Source organism: Monodelphis domestica, chromosome 5, assembly GCF_027887165.1.
Source record: "Monodelphis domestica isolate mMonDom1 chromosome 5, mMonDom1.pri, whole genome shotgun sequence".
NCBI lineage: Eukaryota > Metazoa > Chordata > Mammalia > Didelphimorphia > Didelphidae > Monodelphis > Monodelphis domestica.
In genome coordinates, this window is record NC_077231.1 from 19,386,613 (window position 1) to 19,412,581 (window position 25,969).

General features: G+C 35.7%; 1 protein-coding gene across 4 annotated transcripts in view; it reads left to right on the top strand.

The window, feature by feature from the left end:
• The window catches only part of TAFA2 (TAFA chemokine like family member 2), a 594,521-nt gene that overhangs the window by 257,253 nt on the left and 311,299 nt on the right, over positions 1 to 25,969 (top strand). For all 4 annotated transcript variants that reach the window (XM_056797692.1, XM_016425595.2, XM_007502823.3 and 1 more), the window contains exon 2: positions 15,363 to 15,569. The gene's annotated coding sequence lies outside the window, so the exon portion shown is untranslated. The remainder of the gene's footprint in view (positions 1 to 15,362; positions 15,570 to 25,969) is intronic.

Genomic DNA, 25,969 nt, shown 5'->3' on the forward strand with positions numbered 1-25,969 from the left:
GTAATTCTTTCTAATTCTTGCTTGGTTTTGAAGTATTTCCCTTCCCAAAGGTCTGACATGTATACTATTCTGTGTTCGCCTAATTTTCTTATAGTTTCCTTCTTTATGTTCAAGTCATTCATCCATTTTGAATTTATCTTGGTGTAGGGTGTGAGGTGTTGATCTAAGCCTAATCTTTCCCACACTGTCCTCCAATTTTCCCAACAGTTTTTATGAAATAGTGGATTTTTGTCCCAAAAGCTGGGATCTTTGGGTTTGTCATATACTGTCTTGATGAGGTTGCTTGCCCCCAGTCTATTCCACTGATCCTCCTTTCTGTCTCTTAGCCAGTACCAAATTGTTTTGATGACCGCTGCTTTATAATATAGTCTGAGATCTGGGACTGCAAGACCCCCTTCCTTTGTATTTTTTTTCATTAATTCCCTGGGTATCCTTGATCTTTTGTTCTTCCAAATGAACTTTGTTATGTTTTTTTCTAAATCAGTAAAAAAAATTTTTGTAAGTTCCATGGGTATGGCACTAAATAGATAGATGAGTTTGGGTAGGATGGTCATTTTTATTATATTGGCTCGTCCTACCCATGAGCAGTTAATGTTCTTCCAATTGTTCAAGTCTAGTTTTAGTTGTGTGGAAAGTGTTTTGTAGTTGTGTTCATATAGATCCTGTGTTTGTCTTGGGAGATAGATTCCTAAGTATTTTATTTTGTCTTGGGTAATTTTGAATGGGATTTCTCTTTCTAGTTCTTGCTGCTGAGCTGTGTTGGAATTATATAGAAATGCTGATGACTTATGTGGGTTTATTTTGTATCCTGCAACTTTGCTAAAGTTGTTGATTATTTCAATTAGCTTTTTGGTTGAGTCTCTAGGATTCTTTAAGTAGACCATCATGTCATCTGCAAAGAGTGATAATTTGGTCTCCTCCTTGCCTATTTTGATGCCTTCAATTTCTTTTTCTTCTCTAATTGCTACTGCTAGTGTTTCTAATACAATGTCAAATAATAGAGGTGATAATGGGCATCCTTGTTTCACTCCTGATCTTAATGGGAATGGATTTAGTTTATCCCCATTGCAGATGATATTAGCTGATGGTTTTAGATATATACTGTTTATTATTTTTAGGAATGACCCTTCTATTCCTATGCTTTCTAGTGTTTTTAGTAGGAATGGGTGTTGTATTTTATCAAAGGCTTTTTCTGCATCTATTGAGATAATCATGTGATTCTTGTTGGTTTGCTTGTTGATGTGGTCAATTATGTGGATAGTTTTCCTAATGTTGAACCAGCCCTGCATCCCTGGTATGAATCCTACTTGATCATGGTGGATGACCCTTCTAATCACTTGCTGGAGTCTTTTTGCTAGTATCCTATTTAAGATTTTTGCATCTATATTCATTAGGGAGATTGGCCTATAGTTTTCTTTCTCTGTTTTTGGCCTGCCTGGCTTTGGAATTAGTACCATGCTTGTGTCATAAAAGGAGTTTGGTAGGACTCCCTCTTTGCTTATTATGTCGAATAGTTTGTATAATATTGGGGTTAACTGTTCTCTGAATGTTTGATAGAATTCACTGGTGAATCCATCAGGCCCTGGGGATTTTTTCTTAGGCAGTTCTTTGATGGCTTGATGGATTTCAATTTCTGATATGGGATTATTTAAGAAAACTATTTCTTCTTCTGTTAGTCTAGGCAATTTATATTTTTGTAAATATTCATCCATATCACCTAGATTGGTATATTTATTGCCATATAGTTGGGCAAAGTAGTTTTTAATGATTGCCTTAATTTCCTCTTCATTTGAGGTGAGATCCCCCTTTTCATCCTTGATGCTATTAATTTGCCTTTCTTCTTTCCTTTTTTTAATTAAATTAACCAGTACTTTGTCTATTTTGTCTGTTTTTTCAAAGTACCAGCTTCTAGTCTTGTTTATTAGCTCAATAGTTCTGTCACTTTCTATTTTTATTAATTTCTCCCTTAATTTTTAGGATCTCTAGTATGGTTTTCTTCTGGGGGTTTTTAATTTGTTCATTCTCAAGTTTTTTGATTTGCATTTCCAATTCCTTGGTCTCTGTCCTCCCTAATTTGTTAATATGAGCTTTCAGGGATATGAATTTTCCTCTAAGTACTGCCTTGGCTGCATCCCATAAGGTTTGAAAGGATGTTTCGCTGTTGTCATTTTCTTCAACGAAATTGTTAATTGTTTCTATGATTTCTTCTCTAACTATCCGATTTTGGAGTATCATGTTATTTAATTTCCAATTAATTTTTGATTTGGGTCTCCATGTACCCTTGCCGATCAATATTTTAATTGCCTTGTGATCTGAAAAGGCTGCAGTTAATATTTCTGCTTTTCTGCATTTAAGTGCCATGTTTCTATGACCTAGTGTATGATCTATTTTTGTGAATGTGCCATGTGGTGCTGAAAAGAAGGTGTATTCTTTTTTGTCCCTATTTATTTTTCTCCATATGTCTATTAATTCTAATTTTTCTAAGATTTCATTCACCTCTTTTACCTCTTTCTTATTTATTTTTTGATTTGATTTATCTAAATTTGATAGTGGTTGGTTCAAGTCTCCCACTAATATGGTTTTACTGTCTAATTCCTCCTTCAATTCTCCTAGTTTCTCTATTAAAAATTTGGATGCTATACCATTTGGTGCATACATGTTGATTAGTGATATTTCCTCATTGTCTATACTTCCTTTTAGCAGAATATATTTGCCTTCCCTGTCCCTTTTGATCAGGTCTATTTGTACTTTGGCTTTGTCAGATATCATGATTGCAACTCCTGCCTTCTTTCTATCGGTTGAGGCCCAAAAGGTCTTACTCCAACCTTTAATTCTAACCTTGTGAGTGTCAACCCGTCTCATATGTGTTTCTTGAAGACAACATATGGTAGGGTGTTGTGATCTAATCCAATCTGCTATTTGTCTGCGTTTTATGGGTGAGTTCATCCCATTCACGTTCAAAGTTATGATTGTTATTTGTGGATTCGCTGGCATTTTGATGTCTTCCCCTAGTTCTGACCTTTCTTCTTTAGCTTTCTCCTTTTGAACCAGTGATTTACTTTAGGTCAGTCCCCCTAGTCCCCTCCCTTGAGATGCTTCCCTTTCTAGCCCCTCCCTTTTTATGCTCCCTTCCCCTCCCCCCTCTCCTTCCCTCCCTTTTTGTACTCCCTCCCCACTCCCCCTCCTTGAGTTTCCTTTCTTTCTTGCCCTAATGGATAAGATAGAATTCAGGATCCCACTGGATCTAGATGTTCTTCCCTCTCAGATTTGATTTCACTGAGAGTAAGGTTTAAGTAATTCCACTTCACGCTCTCTTCCTCTCCTTCTCATATGAGAGTTCTTCCCCTCCCCTTCCCATGTGTATCTTTATATGGGAAAGTTTATTCTATTGATTCCCCCCCTATTTCTTGAAGTTAATCTTAGTATTATCACGGTTCCCCCCTCCCTTTTCCTTTTTTTGCCCCAACTTTCCCCAAATCTTCTTAATTCCCCAATCTTTCCCTATGCATGTTTCTTCTAACTACTCTTATGATGATACAATTTATGAGAGTTACACAAAACATTTTCCCCACATATTAATATATATAATTAGATGTAAATGTAGTCCTTATAGAAGAGAGTTTGACTTAAAGAGAAAGATAAGATTTATCTCCTTTTCCCTTTCTTTCATATTTACCTTTTCATGTTTCTCTTGCTTTCTGTGCTTGGATATCGAACTTTCCACAGAGCTCTGGTCTTTTCTTAGCAAATGCTTGGAAATCTTCTATTTTGTTGAATGCCCATACTTTCCCCTGGAAGTATATAGTCAGTTTTGCTGGGTAGTTGATTCTTGGTTGGAGACCCAGCTCTCTTGCCTTTCTAAATATCGTGTTCCATGCTTTGCGGTCTCTTAGTGTGTTAGCCGCTAAGTCATGTGTGATCCTTATGGGAGCCCCCTTATATCTGAAGCTCTTCTTCTTGGCTTCTTGTAGGATTTTCTCCTTTACTTGGAAGCTCTTGAATTTGGCAATTACATTCCTAGGCGTTGTCTTTTGGGGATTTAGTATAGAAGGTGTTCTATGAATCCTTTCTATTTCTATTTTGCCCCCTTGCTCCAGAACGTGGGGGCAATTTTCTTTTATAATCTCCTCTAGAATAAAATCCAATTTGTTGTTTACCTCTGGTTTTTCTGGGAGACCGATGATACGGAGATTTTCTCATCTTCCTCTGTTCTCCAGGTCCGTGACCTTCTCAGTGAGATATTTTATGTTTTCTTCCAATTCATTAATTGTTTGGGTTTGCTTTATTGATTCTTGCTGTTTTATCATCTCACTTTCTTCGAGGTGTTTAATTCTGGACATTAGGGACTGGATTTGCTTTTCAGCCTTGTCTGCCCTTCTATTGGATGCTTCGAGTTCTTTTTCCAATTGAGCATTCTTATCTGTCAGACAGCTGATCTCTTTCTCCCATTTTTCTTTCCAGAAGGTTTCCATCTTTTGGATAAGTTCCAGTTTGAGATCTTCCAGAGCTTGTTGATAGTTTCCATTTTGGGAGGCGTGTTCTGAATTTTTTTGGATTTCCTCCTCATTCTCCTCTTTTCCTTGGGTACTTCCACCATAAAAGTTTTCAATAGTCACTTTTTTCCCTTTCTTCCTGGAGGCTTGATTTTGGGCCATGTGAGCCATCCCTTTGGTGGTTTTATTTCCCTTTCCTTTTTGGTCTGGGGTCTGGGTTATAAGAGCGGTTTTTCTGTGAATTTAGGTTGCTTCAGACTAGTTCTTCCCAGCCTCCGAGCCCAGGTATTCAGCTCCGCCCAGATAATCAGCGCGCGTTGTTCAGCGCAGCCCGCCCGAAGTCCAGGTCCGCTGGCTTCTCCAGTGAAAGTGCCCTGAGACGTTTTTTCCTGGCAGTCCCCAGATCCCAAGGACCCTGGAGTGCCCCCCCAGACAGAGACGCTCCCCACTCACTCGCTGTCCCGGTGAGCGCTCAGGTAGCTCACTCTGGTTTAGTGGGGGCGGTGGGGTGGGGGAAGGGCGGCTCAGTTCACTTTTCTGTGCAAGCTTTTCCTTCTTATTTTAGTGTGGAAATGTTCAAGCCCCACGTACCTTTGCCTCTGTGGGGTACTGGGGAGTCCTTCTGTTCCTCCAAAGGTGATTTTATGCTCCTTTGATGTAGTCTATTTCGTTCGGTGCTGGGGAGAGAAAGCGTGCAGCGTCTAGATTGCAGCCATGATTACCCGGAAGTCTGGCCATGAGATTCTTAAGAAAAAGACTATCCAGAAGTAAGCAACATTCTCAAGAAGGCTATGGGGGGAGGGGCAAATTGTGGGGGAAGGGAGGTGGCATTCACTTTTCTATACTGATAGCTTCAGTTTCCTTCTCTTTTCACATTTCAGTTATGAAGAGCACTTTGTGTCCTGCTACAAATATTATCCTTTGCTGACTCCTGAATCTATGGAATACTTAGTTTCATAGTGTAAATATTAGTTATTCAGTAGCATCTTTGAAAACTCACTATGTGCAGGGTTTCAAATGAGTGCTCCAAGGGTCAAATTCACACTACCTATTTCCACTTAGCTGGAATAAATTATCACATTTTTTATAATCATAACTTCAAATAGTGAGGATTCAAATAAATGTGACCACTTTAGAGGATTCATTGTTCACACAAATTGAGATGTAGCTATAGGAGAAGTACAGCTATCTTCTGAGAATAGAAAAAAGCTTACGTCTTTGTTCTCAAAATGTGTAGAATTTAGTTGAGATCAATAGATCTATATGAACAATTTAATAACAATTACAAAAGTACAGAAAAATAACTGCAGATGTCCATAGTTTAAATTTCTTTCTAAAGATATCTCCATATGAGAAGGGATAAGGAAAAGGGAAGAGAAGAAGCATTGATTAAATTCTTATACTACATGCCAGACATCATGCTAAGCCCTTTACAAATATTATTTCATTTGCCCTTCACAACAGTCCTAGGAGGTAGATGCTATGATGATCCATATTTGGAAGTTGGAAGATAGAGGCAGATAGAAGTTAACTGATTTGTCCAAGGTGACACAGGTAGTATGTGTCTGAGGCTGGATTTGAACTTGAGGTTTTCTGATTCCAGGTTCGATGTCTGGATTCCACTGTATCACTTTTCTGTGCCTATCTGAAGCTAGTTGCCATTTTGGAGAAAATGTGAGTCATTGATAGTTGGAAAACTAAATTCTGAAACAGAGAAACTACAGGCATAAGTGAGAAATGCTCTTCATTTTCAACCAAAAACTAAGTAGATGCTGGGAGCACCTACTTGATTATGTTTCAGATGAAAATGCTTATCAATTGTCTATTGTATGCAATGAAAGATCCATTAATTCTATGCCATTATGGATGAGAAATTTCCCTCCCTCCCTAGTCTTCATGAAGAATCTCTAAAGAGTAGGGGGGTTCTCTGCTTGATTTCTATTGCCCTCATTTATTTACAGCAGTGAACAGGAGCAAGATATATAGGTTCAGCTGTCCCAGCATCCCATTTTGCCTTTATTAGGGAAACAGCATGATGTATTTAAAGTAGATAGCACAAGTAGTTTCATTTTGACATGTGTCTAAGAAATTCCATAATTTTTTTCAGATTCACATTTCCCTTCCACTTTTACTTAATCTTACAAATGAAACCAAGTATCTGCTACCATGGTTTATCTTGACTTAATTTATACATGGACTTGAGATTTCATCTAGGGTAATGATCAACATAATAAAAGCTTTCTGGTTAGAAGAGCTAATCAAGCAGAGGACCCAAGTGTGATTTTGACAACAATCTTCTTTCCCAAAGTGTCTGTCATTTTATTTTTCTCCTTTGGACCCCACAATTTTCTTTTAAAGGTCAGTTCTTCCATCATGGTGCAATATGGATCCTAAAAGTGTTGGCAGTGAAAGTGATAGTGTCAGACATTTTAAAAACACCAAATGACTGCAATCATTTTTTGTGTGTATACCATGTGTGTAATAGTATTACATCCTGATGGACAGTGATGCCAGAAAATGAGTTAAGAACATTTGGGCATGTTAACAAATCCATAATCTTCTAATTTCCTTGTAGTTATAAGTATGCTTGAAAAGGGTTCATATCTATATCATTATGCCTTTAAAATCACTGATTGTTTTTGAGAGGATTATAATATATATTTTAAAACAAGTTTAGGTATAGCATTGTTTGATAAGACAGGATTTTTTTAATGGTATATTAGAAATATTTCTATTTTCACAGGTTTTGTCAGCATGATAATAAAAAACCCCAGTATGAACTGGCATCTCTGACACAATAAAAATCCACATTTCTCCTCTGTTGCCTCTATGTTTCTGTCATCTATTTATCTATATATCTATTCATCTATCTATTTATTTTTTGAGTTTTGCTTTAATTAAAGAATTATTCTATTATAATATGGTATATATCCACTGAAATCTATCCTGCTACTCCATTATAATGTTGAGGAGATCTTTGATTCTTGAAAACTTTACTGATGTCTGCCATACAGTAGATAGTTAATAAATATTTTTTGATTGATTAATTGAAATTTAGGCTCTGATAGTTTGGAAGTCTTACAGTGTGGGGAGTGTGATAGGCTGTATTTCTATTGTATAATAACTCAGCTAACTTCATTAGAGAACTCTGCTCACCCCCAGGTTGCTTACAGCCTGATGATATTTTAGTGACAGCAACTTTGGAATATTACTAAATTGTAAGGGTGTATTATTGGAGGGATTATCCATGCTTTAGAAAATGTAGTAGCTTCATTAAGCTGGAGATATAAGCATTATTTTTAGTAGAAATAGGAAAAAAGACAACGGTCCCTATTCACATTTGATTAATATGAACATTTGATCATAGATTATTTTATTGCACTGCTGAGATTCATTATTTTTTACTTAAAAATATTTTTACATTTGCTGAGGATATCCAAAAGAAGTTTGTCAAGCAATCACTGGGAAATGTTCCTCTTATAGGGGATAGATCATAACCATTTTAGTTTCAAAGAATCTTGAATTTGGAAGACCACTTAGTCAAATGTCTCAGCCAAAGTAAAAATCTTAGCAACACTGTGGATGAATATTCATCAACCTCTGCTTTAGTATTTCCAAACATGGTGATGTGTTTTTTGTTTGTTTGTTTGTTTTTGGTATGGCAGTCTATTTTGTTTCTAAACAACTCTAATTTGAAGTTCTTTCTTGCAGTTAGCCCTAACCACCTTTCACTTACCTATTCCTCCTTTAGATTCAATAAAGAACAAGTACGCAAGATTTGGAGTGAGGAAACCTGGATTAATGTCCCATCTCTTCCACTTGCTACATGGGAAGTCTTCACAAATCCACATAATCTTCCTTGGCCTTAATTTCTTCATCTGCAAAATGAGAGGATTAAGAGTCTATGACCTCTGAGGTCCTTTCCACTTCTAAATCTATATTTCTATGTTCTCTTTCTCTCTACATCCGCCTTGCAACTATATGGACAAAAGCATTGTATCTCACCTTAGTCTTTATTTATTTAAATTTCTCTAGACTTTGAACCATTTATTCATATGTTCCTAATGTAGTTTCTAGTCTTTTCCTAATTGTGGTTGTAGGTCCATGTTTTCACTCTCATTTAAAATATGGCTCCCAAATTAAACACTGCTAGCACTCCAGATTTAGCGTGACTAGTATATAGTACAGGGGACTATTTCCCCCCATTTATATGCCTGTGTGTTCATGGAGACCCAAGATTTCATTAGCTGTCTTGCCATTGTACCTTGATGATCTAAAAGAAAAAGTAAGACCTATGACTTTGCACAACTCTATCTCACTTGAATCCAATTTCTGTTTGAGTCAAAAGGCCCTTTGTGTTATCATTTTGCTCCTCTTTGAGTACAAAGGACAATAACCAACCAACAAGATTACATTGAAATTTTTTTGAACATGATGAATGATGCTGTTAATCCTAGGGAGAAATATATATATTTTCTCTACTGATAAGCTTCCAGTGATGCTTTATGACTTTGAATGAAGACAGGTTTGAAGAACTAAAATTGTGAATGACACAAAAGATTTGCTGAGCATAATAAAGCTTTTGAATATTATTAATGGTGATATGTTCAACAAATGGCACTGAATATATCCTTCGAGAAGGATATAATTAGAAAAGGAGATGGTGTAGTCATATAGTGAGAAATGGATACCAGATGTAGAGCCCTGAATGATCTAATGGTAACTATGAAACATTAAAAGATCTAGAGGAAGACCTGTGGTATATTGTGGGAAAACATGAATCAGATTTTATGAAGCCAGGGATAGGGACATGTTATGTGATCTGCTTTGGTGATAAGATTTTGGAATTTTTGAGCTTCTGAAGCTAGTCACATTACTATTTCAACTAAAACCCTAAGTATTTTTCACCTGAAATTCCAGGGAGTCAACTTTGACCTGGTATGCTTGTTCTTTGGGAAAGAAAATCTAAATGCAGTATTTCACATTTGTCTCTGGTAAATTTCACTTCCCCTCAGTCTATAGAGATCTTTTAAATTATGATTCTGTCATCAAAGGCATTGATTACCTATCCAACTTCCTTTCCTCTGTCAATCAGATAAATTCATCTTTGATCTCTTTGTTCATGTAATTGATAACAATGTTAAATAGGATAAGGCAAGGGTAAATTCTACAGCATACTTAGAGACCTATCTTCAAGGTTACATCAAATCATCAATAAATACTCTTTATATAATTATTCAATTAACTATGAAATCACTTCACTTTCCTTCCTCTTGTCCACAAGGGCATCAGAATATACACTATCAAGTTTCTTTGCTGAAATAAAGCTACTTTAGATCTGCAATATACTACTATCCCCTCTTAGCTCTGGTAATCCTATCAAAACAAATAATAAGACAACAAATAGATATAAAATGAAATAGATTTTCCTGGGCTTTTATAGTGTCTTAATCTCATTACTGATGACAATGGAAGTCACTTAAAATGGGATTCTGAAGGCAGGTTTTGGTGGGACTGATAATGATTGATTTGCATGACCAATGTAGTTGAAGCTATTGTTGAAGATTTGTGTCTTCCTAATCCATTCATTTTGGTAGTGCTCAGGCTTAAACACATTGTCCAATCATAATTTAATTTCCAAACTCATTTGCCTTGATTTTCCTATATTTATTTTTCATCTTTCATACATGCCAAAATCTTGATCCATAGTATATTGTTATTGTCATTTTTGTGAGATATTTCTTAAGGACTAGTACTTAAAATAAAACCTCCCGGCCCGCGAGAGGTTTCAAGGAAGGAAAATAGAAACAGGATAGAAGTTTTGGATTCCGCAAAGGGCGTGGACGAGTCGGCTTTAGAGATGTAAATAACTGAGTCAGTAATCAATTATTGATATTCGGGAGCCACAGCCTGCTCCGACCACTGGGCATTACTATCCAGGCTATTCCACCCAGTGATCTCAATTTAACACTGCACTGGTCAGAGGATAAGGCTAGCTTAGAAGGAAAGGAGATTAGAAACTAAAGGAGGTAGATAACGCTAGGTTATTGGAAAAGAGAGAGAGACAGGAAGGCCTGACCGAAGGATCAGGCCTCAGGGAGAAAGATAGAGAGGAGAGAGAAAGGGGAGAAGTTGCTCCTTTGCAAACCTGTCGATGTCCTCCAAGTGGTCGAGCTGGCTGTGTCCCGTTTCTTTTATTCTCTTTGATATACAAATGAATTCAATACATATTGATCAGTTACATGATGACTCAATACATATGGATGAGTTACCTAGTGTATTGCCATTGGATAATTGCAACTTATGACAAGGTGAAGGTGGGGTTATTATCCTCAGGTGAGTGAGACAGGAGGAAGCAAGGTTTCGCGCCTAAACTTCAGCAACGCTGGGAATAGAACTCATTGCCATGCGCAGGATAACCATGTGCTCACTCACAATCCTTGTCTCTCCATAATACCTATGGGCTGGACTGCTACATAAAAAGACAATATACCTTTGTCAAAGCCTATTGTTAAATGTCCAGCCTCTCCAAATAATGAATGTAATTCTATATTGGGAAAAGTGAAACAGTGCCATATAATGAACAGAATTATAGGAACAAAATTAAAAATGAGGCAGGCTAAAGATTGGAATTTAGTGTATGTGTGTGTGTTTGTGTGTAGAACCACTGTCAAATTCATGAATTATGGTTTTGTGTGTGTGTGTGTGTGTGTTTTAGCATATACTGTCCTTGTCCCAACTTTGAAGAAACAACTATATTTGAATTTACTTGGGGTCGTTAGCATATGAAATTTGTATACATTTCCACAGATAATGATTGAATTGCACAACATTCAGGCAGTAGTTTCATATTGTCAATACTGAAGAACTTACATAAATAATTAGTCAGCAGAATGGCAGAGAAAAAAAGAAGCATTTCAACCATTCATTCACACCGTTATCAGCAATCTGATTTGTTCAAAACACTTTCCTAACTTCTATAGGAGAAACAAATGAAATAGAAGTCTCTGTCCTCAAGAAACTTGGAATTCATTTGAGTAGATAAACATAATATATATCTGAAATAGCCAGAGAACAAAGGCAAGTATGTTATAAAGTGTTATAAAGTATAAATTCTGTGCTAAAGGAAGACAAGTGGAGAGGATCTACCCACAAAGTTGGGTAGATCAGATTAAGAAGGACATTCCAGGAAATAGTAGCAAGAGATAATTCCCGCAGGAGCAAAGATAGAACGAGGAGAAAAATAAGGTCTTTTGGGGATATAACTTGGGAAGAAGTTGAATGAATCTGTGGCAGTGTAGGTTTGAGGGAGAAGTGGGGAGACAATCAAAAGAAACAAAAGCATTCAAATGCTAGCTTAAGGATTCAGTTTTTAGCATGGAAATATTTTAAGAAAATTGCAAATTATCAGATATTATATATAAAATTTTTATAAATTAAAAATTCAACATGTTCTTTCCTTTGTAATATTAGAGATCATAGTTCATGGTCTATTTTACTATGCCTACCAGTTAGAGGTAATTAAAAAAATAACTTCTACAACCTCCAAAACACCCCCTCCCCCAAAATCTTTCATGCTTGATGTTCATAAAAGCTTTTTTTTTAATTTAAGTTTTTGTCTGGAACCAGCAATATTATCTCTACTAACTACAACTAATGCTATTATTACTATTACTAACAACAACAACAACAACAACAACAACTACTACTACTACTACTACTACTACTACTACTACTACTACTACTACTACTACTACTACTACTACTTACTCATTGCTAAATACTGTCTCTCTCTCTCCTAACTGCTAACATTACTATTACTAATTACTGATTACTATTAAGTACTAATGTAAGGATAATTTTAGTGTTGTGACCTAATCTAAATTAATTTTTGGTTGCCAGGGAATATCCAAAATAAAATACCCAAGTCAGTTTGCAAATTTATGGTGGTTTAATTAATATAGAGGGAAGGAATTAAGGAAAAAGTATAGGATTTCTCCCACCTGGCGTGTGCCAGGGGGAGTTCAAAGTCCTCAGTGTTTGGAAGGTAAAGGAGGAAGAATCAACCTAAGCTCCAAGAGAGCTCAGTAAAGATGCCTCACCTGAACTAGGTTACTCAGCTTTCTCCAGTATGGTATCAAAGAAAACTCACCTCTAAACTCAGACAATAGCAGCCACCACCCAAGATGCCAAAATGCTCAGCACACTCTGCCAGCCACCTCTCTGCTGCCAAAGAGGCGGGAGAAAGTAATGCGAAATATATAGACTGTTTTTTACATCACTTCCTGCATCTCACATGTACCAATGGTAGCTTAAGCTTGACTTAGGACAGCCCAGGGGTCTGACAGTTGTTTCTGATTTGTCATTTCCAGCACATGTCTGTCATAGACCATCCTCCTAAATTCTTAATCCTTAAGTATGGGTGTAGACATTCCTGTTTTTGTTAGACTAAGTAGGCTGGAGTAATTTAAAGTTCACACTAATTACTTATAATTATCAATTACTATTTCCTAATTATTGCTAGTAACTAACTACTATTAGTACTATTACTATAAATATCCCTACCATCAACACTACTATTACTATTGTTTATTTATGGCTGACATTTCTGGAGCAATTTAGAGTTTGCAAAGCACTTTCCATTGATTGCTTTATTTAGATATTTGTTCTTAATAGTGACCATTATAAGTATTTAATCAGGAAATTAATGATGAAAATAGTGTTTATGAAATATTATCCTATGAACTAAATGCAAGGTACAATGCATATGGTAGAGTGTGTAGACCAAAGAAAGACCACTAAATACTTAGCCTGGCTTAAGGAAGTTATTGTGAAAATCATGAACAAGGGTATCATGAACAAATCTGTTAAGTGTTCCTAGATATGATCATTAACCAAGATATACAAGTACAAAAGCTATATAGATGCCATTATGTTTTGGACATAGGCAATGACTTTGTTTATGGTGTCCAGTGGTGTCACTCCATAAATACCTGAAGTTTTCAAGGTTCTTTCACTTAATCTAAAATTTTGTTGAGCTTTGAAATGGAAGGGACTTTTGAAACATGGAGAATAGCCTCTTTATTTTACATTTGAGAAGTTGAGTGACTTATCTAAGCTAACACAGTTAGAAAGTAACAAAAATGTCCTATCATTCAAGGTTCTTTTCACTACCATGCTGCAGTTCCTTAAGAATTGTGGTTTCTCTTTTCTCATTTCTACCTTTTCTATTAGTTTGCTAATGAGGACAAGTAGGTAGCTAGATGGAGCAATGGGTAGAATTCTGGGCTGGGAGTCAAGAAGACTCAACTTCATCAGTGCAAATCTGATCTCAGACAGTTACTAGCTGTGTGACCCTGGGCAGGTTGCTTCACCCTGTTTGCCTCAGTTTCCTCATGTATAAAATGATCTGCAGAAAGAAATGGGAAGCCATTCTAGTATCTCTGCAGTCAAAGCCCCAATGGGATTACAAAGAATTGAACACTTCTTAAAAACAACAGAACCATAAAACTAGGACACTAAAGAGATGATATAAGTAAGGTTCTAGCTTAAAGGACTTTTCATGTTGGTCACTGAAGAACATTATGAAATTGTTTGGCTCAGTGTATGCATCAGATGATTTCTTATCCAGACTTCTGTGAAAAACAGGGACAAGATACCAAATATAACTTGCTAGTATTGATGGGGTACTGACAGATAGGTTTTATGTGGGAATTCTGCCAAGGCATATACAATATGAAGACAGCTAGGTGGTATAGTGGATAGAGTCCCAAGCATGTAGTCAGGAGGACTAATCTTTCTGAGTTCAAATCCAGCCTCAGACACTTACTAAATGGATGACTTTGGGCAAACAATTTAACCATATTTGCCTCAGTTTCCTCATCTGTAAAATAATCTGGAGAAAGAAATGGCAAACTACAGAAAACCTCAAATCGGCTCATGAAGAGTCAGACATGAGTGAAACAACTGAACAGCAACAATATAGATGGTATGAAGCTTTCAAATATGAGATTTTCTTGAACTAAATTTTATATATCCAAAATAGGTGGCTATGCTATTTTCTACTTTATGTTGCCAAATGGGAGCTTATTACCTATTTCAAAATACTATAAAATAAAATATACCGATGAATTATATGCTAAAAATACCTCCAGCATACCAGAGGACTTTTGTGCCAAAGAACAAGGGATAAACATCATGGTAGATGGGGTTTCACATGAGAAAAAATGCTGAAGCCATTTTTCTCAAAAGCATAACTACTTCCTGGTTTGTTTGAAGAAATATAATGGGGAATTCAAACATCAATCTGGAATAAAGCATCTATTATGTGCCAGGAAATGTGTTAAGTCTCTGCAATTTAAAAAAAAAAGAGGCAAATTATAGTTCTTGTCCTTAAGGTGTTTACAGTTGAATGCGGGAGACAACCTGCAAACAAATTAATAAAAAACATGCTACATACAGGAACATGGCCTGTACTTCTTCTATTTGCTATCCCACAATTGATGCTTTTCTTTCTCATATCTAGCTTTCTGTAACTCATGTATGTTTTAAATAATGCCTGTGATTTTACTGGTCAAGGGAACTCCCTTGTGAGAAAACACAGTCTACTAGTGCAGGTTAGTAACTGCTCTGACATTTAGATTCACAGAGAATTGTCTTTGCCTCTGAGAATGACTTGTCCATGATATATAGCCAGTATGTGTTAGAGACAGGACTTGAACTCAAGTCTTCCTATCTCTAGGTTTACTCTGCTACCCTTCAAACCAGTTCAACAGTACCAATTCCCAAAGGTCTCCAAATAAGCATAATCTATCCATTGTCTCTGGGACTGGTAAATGAAGATATTCTTCTCTTTTCATTTTTTTTCAGGGACGGCATTGTGAGAGTGGCCATTTAAGAAAAGCAGCATCACAGGTCCTAGCATCTCAAAGGTGCTTGGAAGATAGTACCTTCTTGGAAACTTACCAACAGCTTACACCTAGGATTTCTGTGGTTCAAAAGTCCACCAAGTTCTCCTCTTCATACCAGCAGAGGGCATGTTTCACAGCCCTGTCTCTTTATGCCCATCGACTAAAGGTAAGGAGGAAAAAAAGCATCGGAAACTTTTATGTCCTGCATATCCAAAGGTTTTAAAAGATTATTATTGGTGATGATAATGATGTTATTTAATAAGCATAATCTTCAGCGTGGAAGGAAACAAGTAAAATTAGTTCATTTTCTTTCCCTGAGAGAGGACCAAGGACTATAAACCAGTATAGATAGATAGATAGATAGATAGATAGATAGATAGATAGATAGGAAATTAGTCTGAATAAGAGATTATATTTTAAAACTTACTCTTTTAAAAGTCTATTTATGGTAAGGAAAGATGGGATAAGTAAACATTATTTTAAAAAACGTGACTTTGGAAATTTTGTAACTTAGAGAACTTTGACAACTTCATCAATGGAATGATTGAATGAATGAATGCATGAAAGGAACTTTCATTCAAATAGGAGAAACTAAAAGCACAAACAGGGCTAGAAGTCAAGGAAGATAGTTTTAATCTGTTATGAGGGAAGCATGGTGTCAGAGGAATGGTAAATGGAGTTAAAAGGTACCCACTCTCGCCCTTTCTAGGACAAATGGTAATTTCTGACTTGCTTACTGTTTTCAGGGCAAGGAGTGGAAAGGACTAGGGGAGAGGTGGATGATTGTATTTTCAGGACAAGTCAGTTTATTCCTAGGGTAGAACTTTGCAGGATACTTCTGTATACAGATACTTCTGTAAATATCAAAATATTCCTTTAAATGGTGAACTTCCCAATGCATTTAAAATTAGCTTTATTTTTCAAAATTTTGTCATAGTAGATTAAAAGAAAGTCAATCAACAATCATCAATTGAGTATTCCTTACGTGTTAGACATTACACCAAGCTTTGGCAAGACAAAAAAGGCAATACAAATCATTCCTATTTTAAGGAACTCATATTATAATAGAGAAGACAGGTAAATATGTATGAATAAGATATCTACTCACAAATGGAAGATAATCTTAGAGGAAAGAGACAAACAGGAAGGTGTAGATAACATTTGCATAGTACCTCAAGGTTGGCAAAACATTTTTATACATATTTTCTCATTTGATCCTTACTATAATTTTCCAAGGTAGTTGCTATTATTATCTCCATTTTACAGCAGAAGAAACCAAAATTGAGAGAATTTAAATGGCTTTCTTGGATCACAGAACTAATTAGTGTTTGAGGTAGGTTTTACCATTACATGTTAAACTTCAAGAAAATATTGTAGAAAGGGCGAAATATCTGTTTTTAAGAATTGTTAGGCCAGAAGGAGAAATCAGGGAATAAATATAAAAAACTGTAATTTTGAAATCACCAACAGGATATCCAATAAGTTCTGATGGTTTGGGGTATTTGACTTTCTGGGTTTTAATTTTCTCATCTGTAAAATGGAAATAATTATAGTACTTATATTACCTCATAGAATTATTGTGAAGAAAATATTTGATATAAATGTATTTATATTAAAAGTAATTATACATATGCTTTATATATCATATAAGCATATAATCAATGTTATAACATTATAATTTAAAAATAAAGATCATGATTACATTTATTATTAAATAATTTATAAGAATAAATATTGTTTCAATATTTTCTAAATTTCAATTATCCCATGAACAAAATAAATATTGGAATTAAACCAATTTTAAGTTGGAAACTCCTTGAAGTTGCTAAGTACCAGAAGACTAGAAGAGATGTAAAGTGCTTCAGTTTATGTCTACATTGGGCTGTTATCCTTGGGTTCAAAAATCTATCAAGGGACATCACCTATGATCAGGGCTTGAGGCTGGACCAGTGATTTTATTGTTAATAGGAAATCATGGATGCAGAAACTCCTTCTACTAATGCTGGACAATAAATTGGGGATTTAATTTCTTAGAGGAGAGGTGTCAAACACCAGCTACTTACTCATGTGGCTCACAACCCTCCCAAACATGGCCTGAACCAAATTAAAATGTAATTGAGAAATATTTAATAAAATAAATGAAAATACAATAACATTTATAAAGCAGTTTAAAATTGTCAATATACAGCTTGGAGGGATCTTTATTTATGGATTAGTAGTTCCTGTTTTACCTTGAATTTCATATCACTGGCCTAGAACACTAAGAGGAAACACATCCATAATTCTACAGAATTGATTCATCCATTTAGGCTTTTCCAGGTCTCAAGGCAGCTCTTTACTCACCACATCATGATGCTTCTTATTTGTTCATTCACTGAAGCATTTACATACCTACTATGTGCCAAGCACTGTGCTAAACTTTGGGGATGCAAAGAAGGGCAAAAGATAGTTCCTGCTTGCAAGGAGTTGACATTTAAAAAAGTGTCCTTTCTTTTTATTAAAAAAAGATATTTTATTTTACCAATTACACATCATAACAAATTTCCACTTTTATTTTTTGGAAGTAAAAGATCCAAGTTGTTTCCCTTCCTCTGGGAGATGGTAAACAATTTGATCTGGTTTATACACATATTATCATGCAAAATCTATTTCCATATTGTTCATTGTTGTAAGAGAATATTCATATAAAATCAAAACCCCAAACATATGCCCAAATAAACTAAAGTGAAAAATAGTATGCTTTGATCTCCATTCTGACTGCAATCATACTTTCCCTGGAGGTGGAGAGCATTCTCTGTCATAAGTCCCTCAGAATTGTCTTGGATCATTGTATCTCTTGGAGTAACTAAGTCTGTCACAATTGCTCATTCCACGATATTGCTGTTTCTGTGTATGATGTTCTCCTGGTTCTGTTTATTTCACTCTGCATCAGTTCATGGAGGTCTTTCCAGCTTTTTCTGAAATTATCCCATTCATCTTTCTTACAGCTTAATAGTATTTCATCAACATCATATGCCACAATTTGCTCAGTGATTCCCCAGGTGATGGACATCCCTCAATTTCCAATTCTTTGACACAACAACAACAAAAAAGAACTGCTATAAATATTTTTGTACAAATAGCACCCCTTTTTATTTGGAGCTGACATTCTAGTGAGAGACACAATATGAAAGCACCAATGTATAAACAAGCTACATACAGGATTCATTTTTGGCAGCTATTAATAAATTATCTGATGGTGCAGGGGATAGAATATTCAACCTGGAGACAAGAAGACTTGAAATCCATCCTGGCTGTTACTAGCTAAGCAAGTCATCTCACTTTTGTTTGTTTCAGTTTCCCCAACTGTAAAATGAAGGGAATAATAGCATTCGATTCACAGGGTTGTTGTTATAAATCAGATATTTATAAAAGTCACTTAGCACAATGTCTGGCACAATATAGGTATTTAATAATTGTTTATTCTCTTTTTTATTTTCCTTCCCCCTCAATTGGACTTAGACAATAGAGGAAAAGCATGAGAAATAAGGGGAATGAACAATGGTTTATCTCAGATCATGGGATTTTAGTTAATATTTGAAGGAAAATCAGGGAGGAAAGTGTTTCATGCATGAGTGACAGCCAGAGTGAAAATGCCTGTTCTCTGGAGGTGTGTTTTGGGCAAGGTATAGCAAGGCATAGTGTCATTGGATTGCAATGTATGTGGGAGAGAGTAAGAGTAAGAAGACTGGAAAAGTAGGAGAGGGCAAGTGGTGAAGAGCATTGAATGTCAAACAGAGGATGTTATACTTGAGGCGATATGGAGTCAATGGAGTTTATAGAATAGGGGAGTAACACAGCACTGCACTTTAGGAAGATTAATTCATCATTTGAATGAAGGATGGACTGGAGTAGGGAGATTCTTGAGGCAGGGAGATCATCACAGGTGCATGAATGTAAGGAACTCCATATGGGATAACTTCCTTCACTAATCGAGAACAGGCATTGTTTTTGCAATGTAGAGTGCCTGAGGTGTCTAGAGAATTGCCAGGTTTAGCAGCATTCATTTATAAGGGTCAGAAACTAGACTTGAATCCAGTATTCCTGGCCCAGAGACTGGTTCTCTATGCATTATGTTCGCTCAAGACAATAGTCTTACTGAGTTCCAAAGAGGGAGAAATCTCTTCAGGGTTGACTTCACAGCAGAACTGGGTCTTGGATGAATAAGAATCGTCTAGGAAAAAATAAAATGTAAATTATAGCATCTACAGCTGGAAGGTACTTTAGAAAATATTTTAGTTCAACCCCCTTATTTTGCAGATGTGCTTCATTAAATTCATTTTGGAAAGCATTTATTAAATACATTTTATGTGCATACATTACTAGGCTCTCCAGATTCCCATAAGGAGCTTAGTTCTATTGGGTTTCTCCCCCTCCTTATTTCTACCTACTGGCTTTCTTGGTATCCTGCAACCCCAGTTAAAAAATCTCACCTTACCCCAAATTCTAGTGCTTTCTCCTACCTAATTTTTTCCCTATGTATCCTCTATATAGTTGTATGTAGTGGTATTTGCAGGTTCCCTGTCCCATTAGATTATGACCTCCTCAAAGTTCACTCATTTCATTTTCTTTTGTCTTTCTGTCTATCCCCAGAACTCAGCACAGTACCTGCACCTAGTGGATGCTTAATAAATACTTTCTGACTTATTTGTGACTTATTTGCATGAGTAAATACAAAGGGATGTGATGAGAAGGAAACAATATATAAAACAGATACTTTTAAAAAAATGAAGTGATTTAACCAGTCACGTAGATAGTAAACGATAGAGCAAGGCTTTGAACCCAGGCTCCAAAATGATAAATAAACATCATGTTCTTTCCACTATGCTGTCCTCCAAGGAAGGGGGGAACCATATGAGCCAGGACATAGAGATGAGAAAATTTAAAGCTTATTAGTGTCAGTTCATAATTCAGATTGGTTGGAGTAGAGGGATGCTATGGGGAAAGAGTAGAAGATTACATTAAAAAGATAAAAAGAGCAATCTTAATTGAAAGTAATACCAAAGGTAATAATACAACTCTATCCTGAATACCTCCAGCCACAAGATGGTCAAATGGCCTTGAGGGCGGAATTTTGTGGAACAATTTTTGATGAGTCACCTGATATGGATAATTGTTCAATACTTACTTTATGGGTTCTCTCTTTTGATTCAGTTGTTAAAACCACTTCAGATTTGCATAATTCATGGATACATGCTATAAATTATGAAGTAGTAAATTTGTACAGAGAAATAGCAGGTGTGTGAGGTCTCTTCTCACTTCCTCAGACAGTAGTGATTCTCCTTCTGAGATAGGAAAAATATATGGAAAGAAAACAAATTAGAGAATTATTTTAGTTACTACTCAAGTTATGTCTACTTCTTAACAGTTTCAGTATACTTTTTGTGGATTTCCTATATTAGCACTGTTTAGGACCTGGGAGAAGAAAGTTAAGGGATTGCTCTTGTTCTCTACCCAAGTCGGAGGAGTTAGAGGAGACAAAGAAAGTCAGAAGGGAGTAGAGTTGGAGGATTTGGAGAGAAGATAGGGCTTCAGGACCTAATCTGAAGTCTTTTTTTTTAACTTTCCATATAATACCAGATTACTGCTAGAACTGTAGAATTTTAGAGTTAGAGGGAACTAGAAGAGAATATTGCATTTAGATCTCTTATTTTACAAAAGAGAAAATTAAGATTGAGGTATATGTGACAACTTGCCCCAAATTACACAGCTAACTAGTGAAAATAGCCGAAAAGATGGAAATTAAAGCTCTGGTTTCTTAACTTTTAGTCTATTTTCTCCTATCAAACTGTCCTTTGTCATTCTTATATGTTTTGTACATAGTAAGTAATGAGGGTTTGCAGAATACTTTACAGGTGTTATTTCATTTGACCCTTACAAAAACTCTGGAAAGTAGATGCTATTATTATTCTCATTTTACAGATGAGGAAGGTGCTTAGAATTATTATATAGCTAAATCTAAGATTACATCTGAGCTCAAACTTTCAAAGGTTGAGCCTAGAGTACCTCCTAGCTACTGGTATTACAGATAAATGCTACCAATTATAAGTATTAATTAATACTTGTTAAATTGAAATACAGTTTTATTAAAGAAGTCTTAATTTATTAAAGTTCTTTCCTAAGTGATGTCAAGAGATGAAGAGGGAAGATATAATGATATTGGGTTTATTATGATTTGGCTTCTTTTCTCAAAGCATTTTTAATGCAGAAGCTTGGAGGACTATCACATGATATATGATAATAAAACATTACAGGTCAATATATTCTTCTTCTCTTCATCCTCTATAGCCTCCTCTTTGTCCTCTCCTTCTTCTCCTTTTCATTCTCCTTTATTACCTCCTCCTTTTCTTTCTCCTCATTATCCTTCATTTTCCGATATATGACCTTCAGAAAATCCTTTTCCTAACCTGTATTTCAATTTCTTAATCTGAAAAATGGTTGGATTAGGTGATCCCTAAGGTCCCTGCTGTGCCTACTTAGTTGTTATGGGGATAATCACAGTCAAGTGTTTTGAAAAGTAAATGCACCATACAAACATGCTTGATTACAGCTGGGCAAATGTCTGAGAGAGTTGGAGAAAATGGTCCTAAGACTTGTCCTGTCAAAGGAGATTTGAACAGGTTTTTTAAGAGGGCCATGATGGCATTGGGAAACATTTCCAGTAGATCTCTTGACAAAACTGGAGAAAACGAATACTGAAGATAATATATACATCTTTCTACTTGTATTCAAGTCTTATTGTGTGTGTGGAGTCTTTATTTAAAATGATAAGTATCTAGAATGGAATCTAAGACTTTTGTAAATGAAATTAATTCAGTAACCTGAACCTTTGTATTTTTAGAGAACAGGTAAAGATTTGGCTGCTCCAGGGGAGAAAATCCTCACTTGAATAGAAATGCCACTTCCATCTTTTGTCCTTTTAGCATATAAAGTGGAACTAGTTGTTGAGTTGCATGTGTGTATTTGTATCCAACAGTTTTCTCCATCTGTATCCTTCTGGGGGCATTCTCATTTTATAGAACTAAGATACTTAGGTGAAGAAAAATGTGATTGTTTAAAAAATGAAAAAGTACACTCCTCAATAGAGTTTTTACAATATTGACTTTGATTTGGTTTATTTTTTTCATAAAGTTTATTGATACCTTTTCTTTTTATGTCATGGTCATTGTCAGATCATTTCCCTTCCAACTCCCATCCCCCATGAGCTTTCTCTTGGTAGGAAAAAAAAAGTTATGTAAAACCAACTGACAAATTAATGTTGTCTGACAACATCTGTAATGTTCTACACTCAACATCCCTTACTATTTTGACAAATGAAGGGAAGAAAATATTTCATCATTTTTCTTTGGCCATTATGGGTCATTATGAATACAACTTTCTGGTGTTTTATTCTTTTAATTTGACAGTGCATATACCTTTAGGCTTATATATTATCTATTTTTGTATCAGAATCTATATAATGATATCTGGAAGATGGATATTGGGATTTCAGAGATAGAAGTTCAATGGCAATGTGAAAATAGAGATTCCAAAATCTATCATTTTCCAAGAATCTTTTATATTTTTAGAAGGAATTCTAGCCAAGACAAATGAACTTTGTCCATTGAATCTGATAGACCAGTCCCAAATTGGGAGGAGTGTTGTACAAATGACGGCATACTTTTCTTTCTGGGTTAAATAGGAGCAGGTTGCTCTAGGGTGCACAGGGAATCATAATGTGATGATCCACCCAGGAAATGTTAATTAATTAGAATGGTTTAGGAAACTTGACAGCCAGCTGGCTAGATTTCTTGTAGAATTCTTTTAGATATCCGTTTGAATTTCCGTATACACTGATTTTCCTTTTAATAAATTCTAACAGCCCCACCCCACATCCAAAGCATACATTTGATATGGAATGGGTAGTTGGGGGAGTAAGAATTTATCAGCGTCAGCACACCCAGAAACATTGGCAATGTGTGCCTTTTGGGAGTTCAGTGCCATGATCCTAACAGGACAGAATGCAGAATTAAGTTGGCTCAGTTTTATTGAGATAGATCAACTATTTGTTGCATAGAACAGTGAACAGGGAGCCTGGGGCAAGGACAAAGGGTCTTTGGTTTAGTCAGAGAGCAAGCTGGTTTCTTAGGAAGCTAAGATTTGAGGGATGACAGCCTAAGGCAGGACTCCCTTACATCTTGTGTCTATATAATACTAAAGTATCGTGTTGAAGAGTGAAATGTAGTTCTTTGGATAGTTTTATCTACAAGACTCTCTGGAAACACCTGGGTGTCTGACTACATTTTACTTTCCACTAATTACTTTGTCATCATAACAGATTCAGTCTAGGTATAGATGCGGGAAAATCTCTTGGATACTTGTTTCTCTCTGTTTACACCAGTGAATCAAATAACACATATTTTCTGAGTGTTCATGATATACCCTTGACTTTAAATGGGATTATCTCTTTTCCCTGGAATTATCTATAGTTTTGTTATTCATTGCCTATTGACTATGTAATGCATAAGCAAAAAGCAATCTATTTTTTAAATTGTTCCAAATCTATTGAAAGTTATTCATTATTAGAGGCAGTGAGACTGGAGACTGGAGTTCCTGGGTTCCAATCTGGCCTCACATATTTCCTTGCTCTATGACCCTGGACAAATCATTTGAGCCCCATGGTCTAGCCCTTACCACTCTTCTGCCTTGGAAACAATACATAGTATTGATTCTAAGATGGAAAGTAAGGGTTTTTATAAAGGGAAACAACAACAATAACAAAAAGAAAGTTATTCATTAAGGTGATATAAATGTCTGAATTCTTCCCTAATTTTTAGTGCTACTAGAATTTCTCTTGTTATGCTCCTAATGGGAATTTTAGGTACTATATTTCAATAGTGATAAATTTTATGTGTGCAGCATATGCATCTAAAGATATGGAAATATGTCTATCCTTCAGAAAACTTTAAGTTCAAATTGTACATTTTAGGAATATGGGATGTTCAGGGAGGACTAGCACCTTTGTTGTGAGGGCCTCCAAGCCCTTTTCAGGGTTGGTCATTCACTTTTGATGTCTACCTTTCACTCAACTCTCACATATGCTTCCAAGAAATTATAGCAAGCTCAGAGGCCATACGCTGGTAAGTCTGTCTCAGCAGATGGGTTAAACCAGGTTGAGTGTTACTGACAGCCCTCAGACCCATTGGTGAGTTAGGGAAATGTCTATCCCAAATATGTAAAGACTTTCCTTAGTAGAATAGAAGGATAAGAACAATTTGTTCCAACAACCATGAAGGCAACTAAAGCAGGCACTGTGTAGTGCTTAAGGCTTGTTCAGACATGGAAGATGCCAAGGTCATTGCACTGTACCCTGGACCATTGACAGTTGTCCTGACTTTTGTTTTGTCCCTCGATTTCATTGATTGGAAGAGAAAATGAGGCCGAGTACTTTGTGCAACTCTGCCTCATTTAAATCTACTGAGTTACCATATCATTAGTGCTCTTCAAATACAAAGGACCAACAACAAAAACAGCATAATTTTCAAGTCAAATGTATTTTAGAGACATCATTTGGATGTTTCAGTAATTTTTTTTTTTCTGGGGCTTTTAGTTCCAAAATTTTTACTCTCTAAAAATCTTAGCAAATCTTTTTTGTGCTTTAATTTGTATTAAATATAGTTAAAATTTCTTGAGGATCATGACCTTGTTTTTCTTTATATCTCCATTCACACTTTGGATGATGTCTCACTTATCAGCACTCATCAACACATTTAATAAAAATGTGTCGAATGAATGAATACATATCTAGAATTCTAATATTGGAGGGAAATGGTAACTTTTCCTTTGGTAGAGTTAAAATACATGATGACAATTTAAAGTAGAGTTGTCAAACAGCCCATATGATTGCATAGTCACCTCAAATATTTTTGAGTGCTTGCTGATCAGATAAAAATGTAATTAAATGTATTTTAACAAAATACATAAAATGTAGTAGAACATAGATAACACCAATATGTGGTTTTCTAATTCAATATGGTGACTGGCAGATGTCTTGATGGTTTACTGGTTCCCATTCTATTTGAGTTTGATACAATTGATTCAAGGGGTCATTTCTTCAATTTTATTGAATATAGTTTTGCCTGAGTTTTGGGCCACCATCAATTGATTAAATGATGCTTTTGTTCCATAGATTCAGTTATCTCTGGTTTCTTTGCTGCCATGGTCTGAGTAGCGATGATTTATCTTAGAGATTTTTTTTTGCATTATTCTTAGATCATCTTCATCTTTTTAATAGCCAGGAGGGTCATAAGCTGGCCAAGATCTGAATGAGGTATTCACTTTCCTGCTCCATATCAGAATATATGCATTATTATTACATACAAACTGAGAAATATTTCAGACAGGCTTGAGTGACCTGGCATTACCCCATTTTTATTGCTCCTTTTTTGCACCAGATGACTTTATGTTTCTCCTGCTAGGAAACACTAGTAACAAGTTCAGTTTGTGTTTTCCTTTTGTCAAAGAACACTTATTAAATATAACACAATT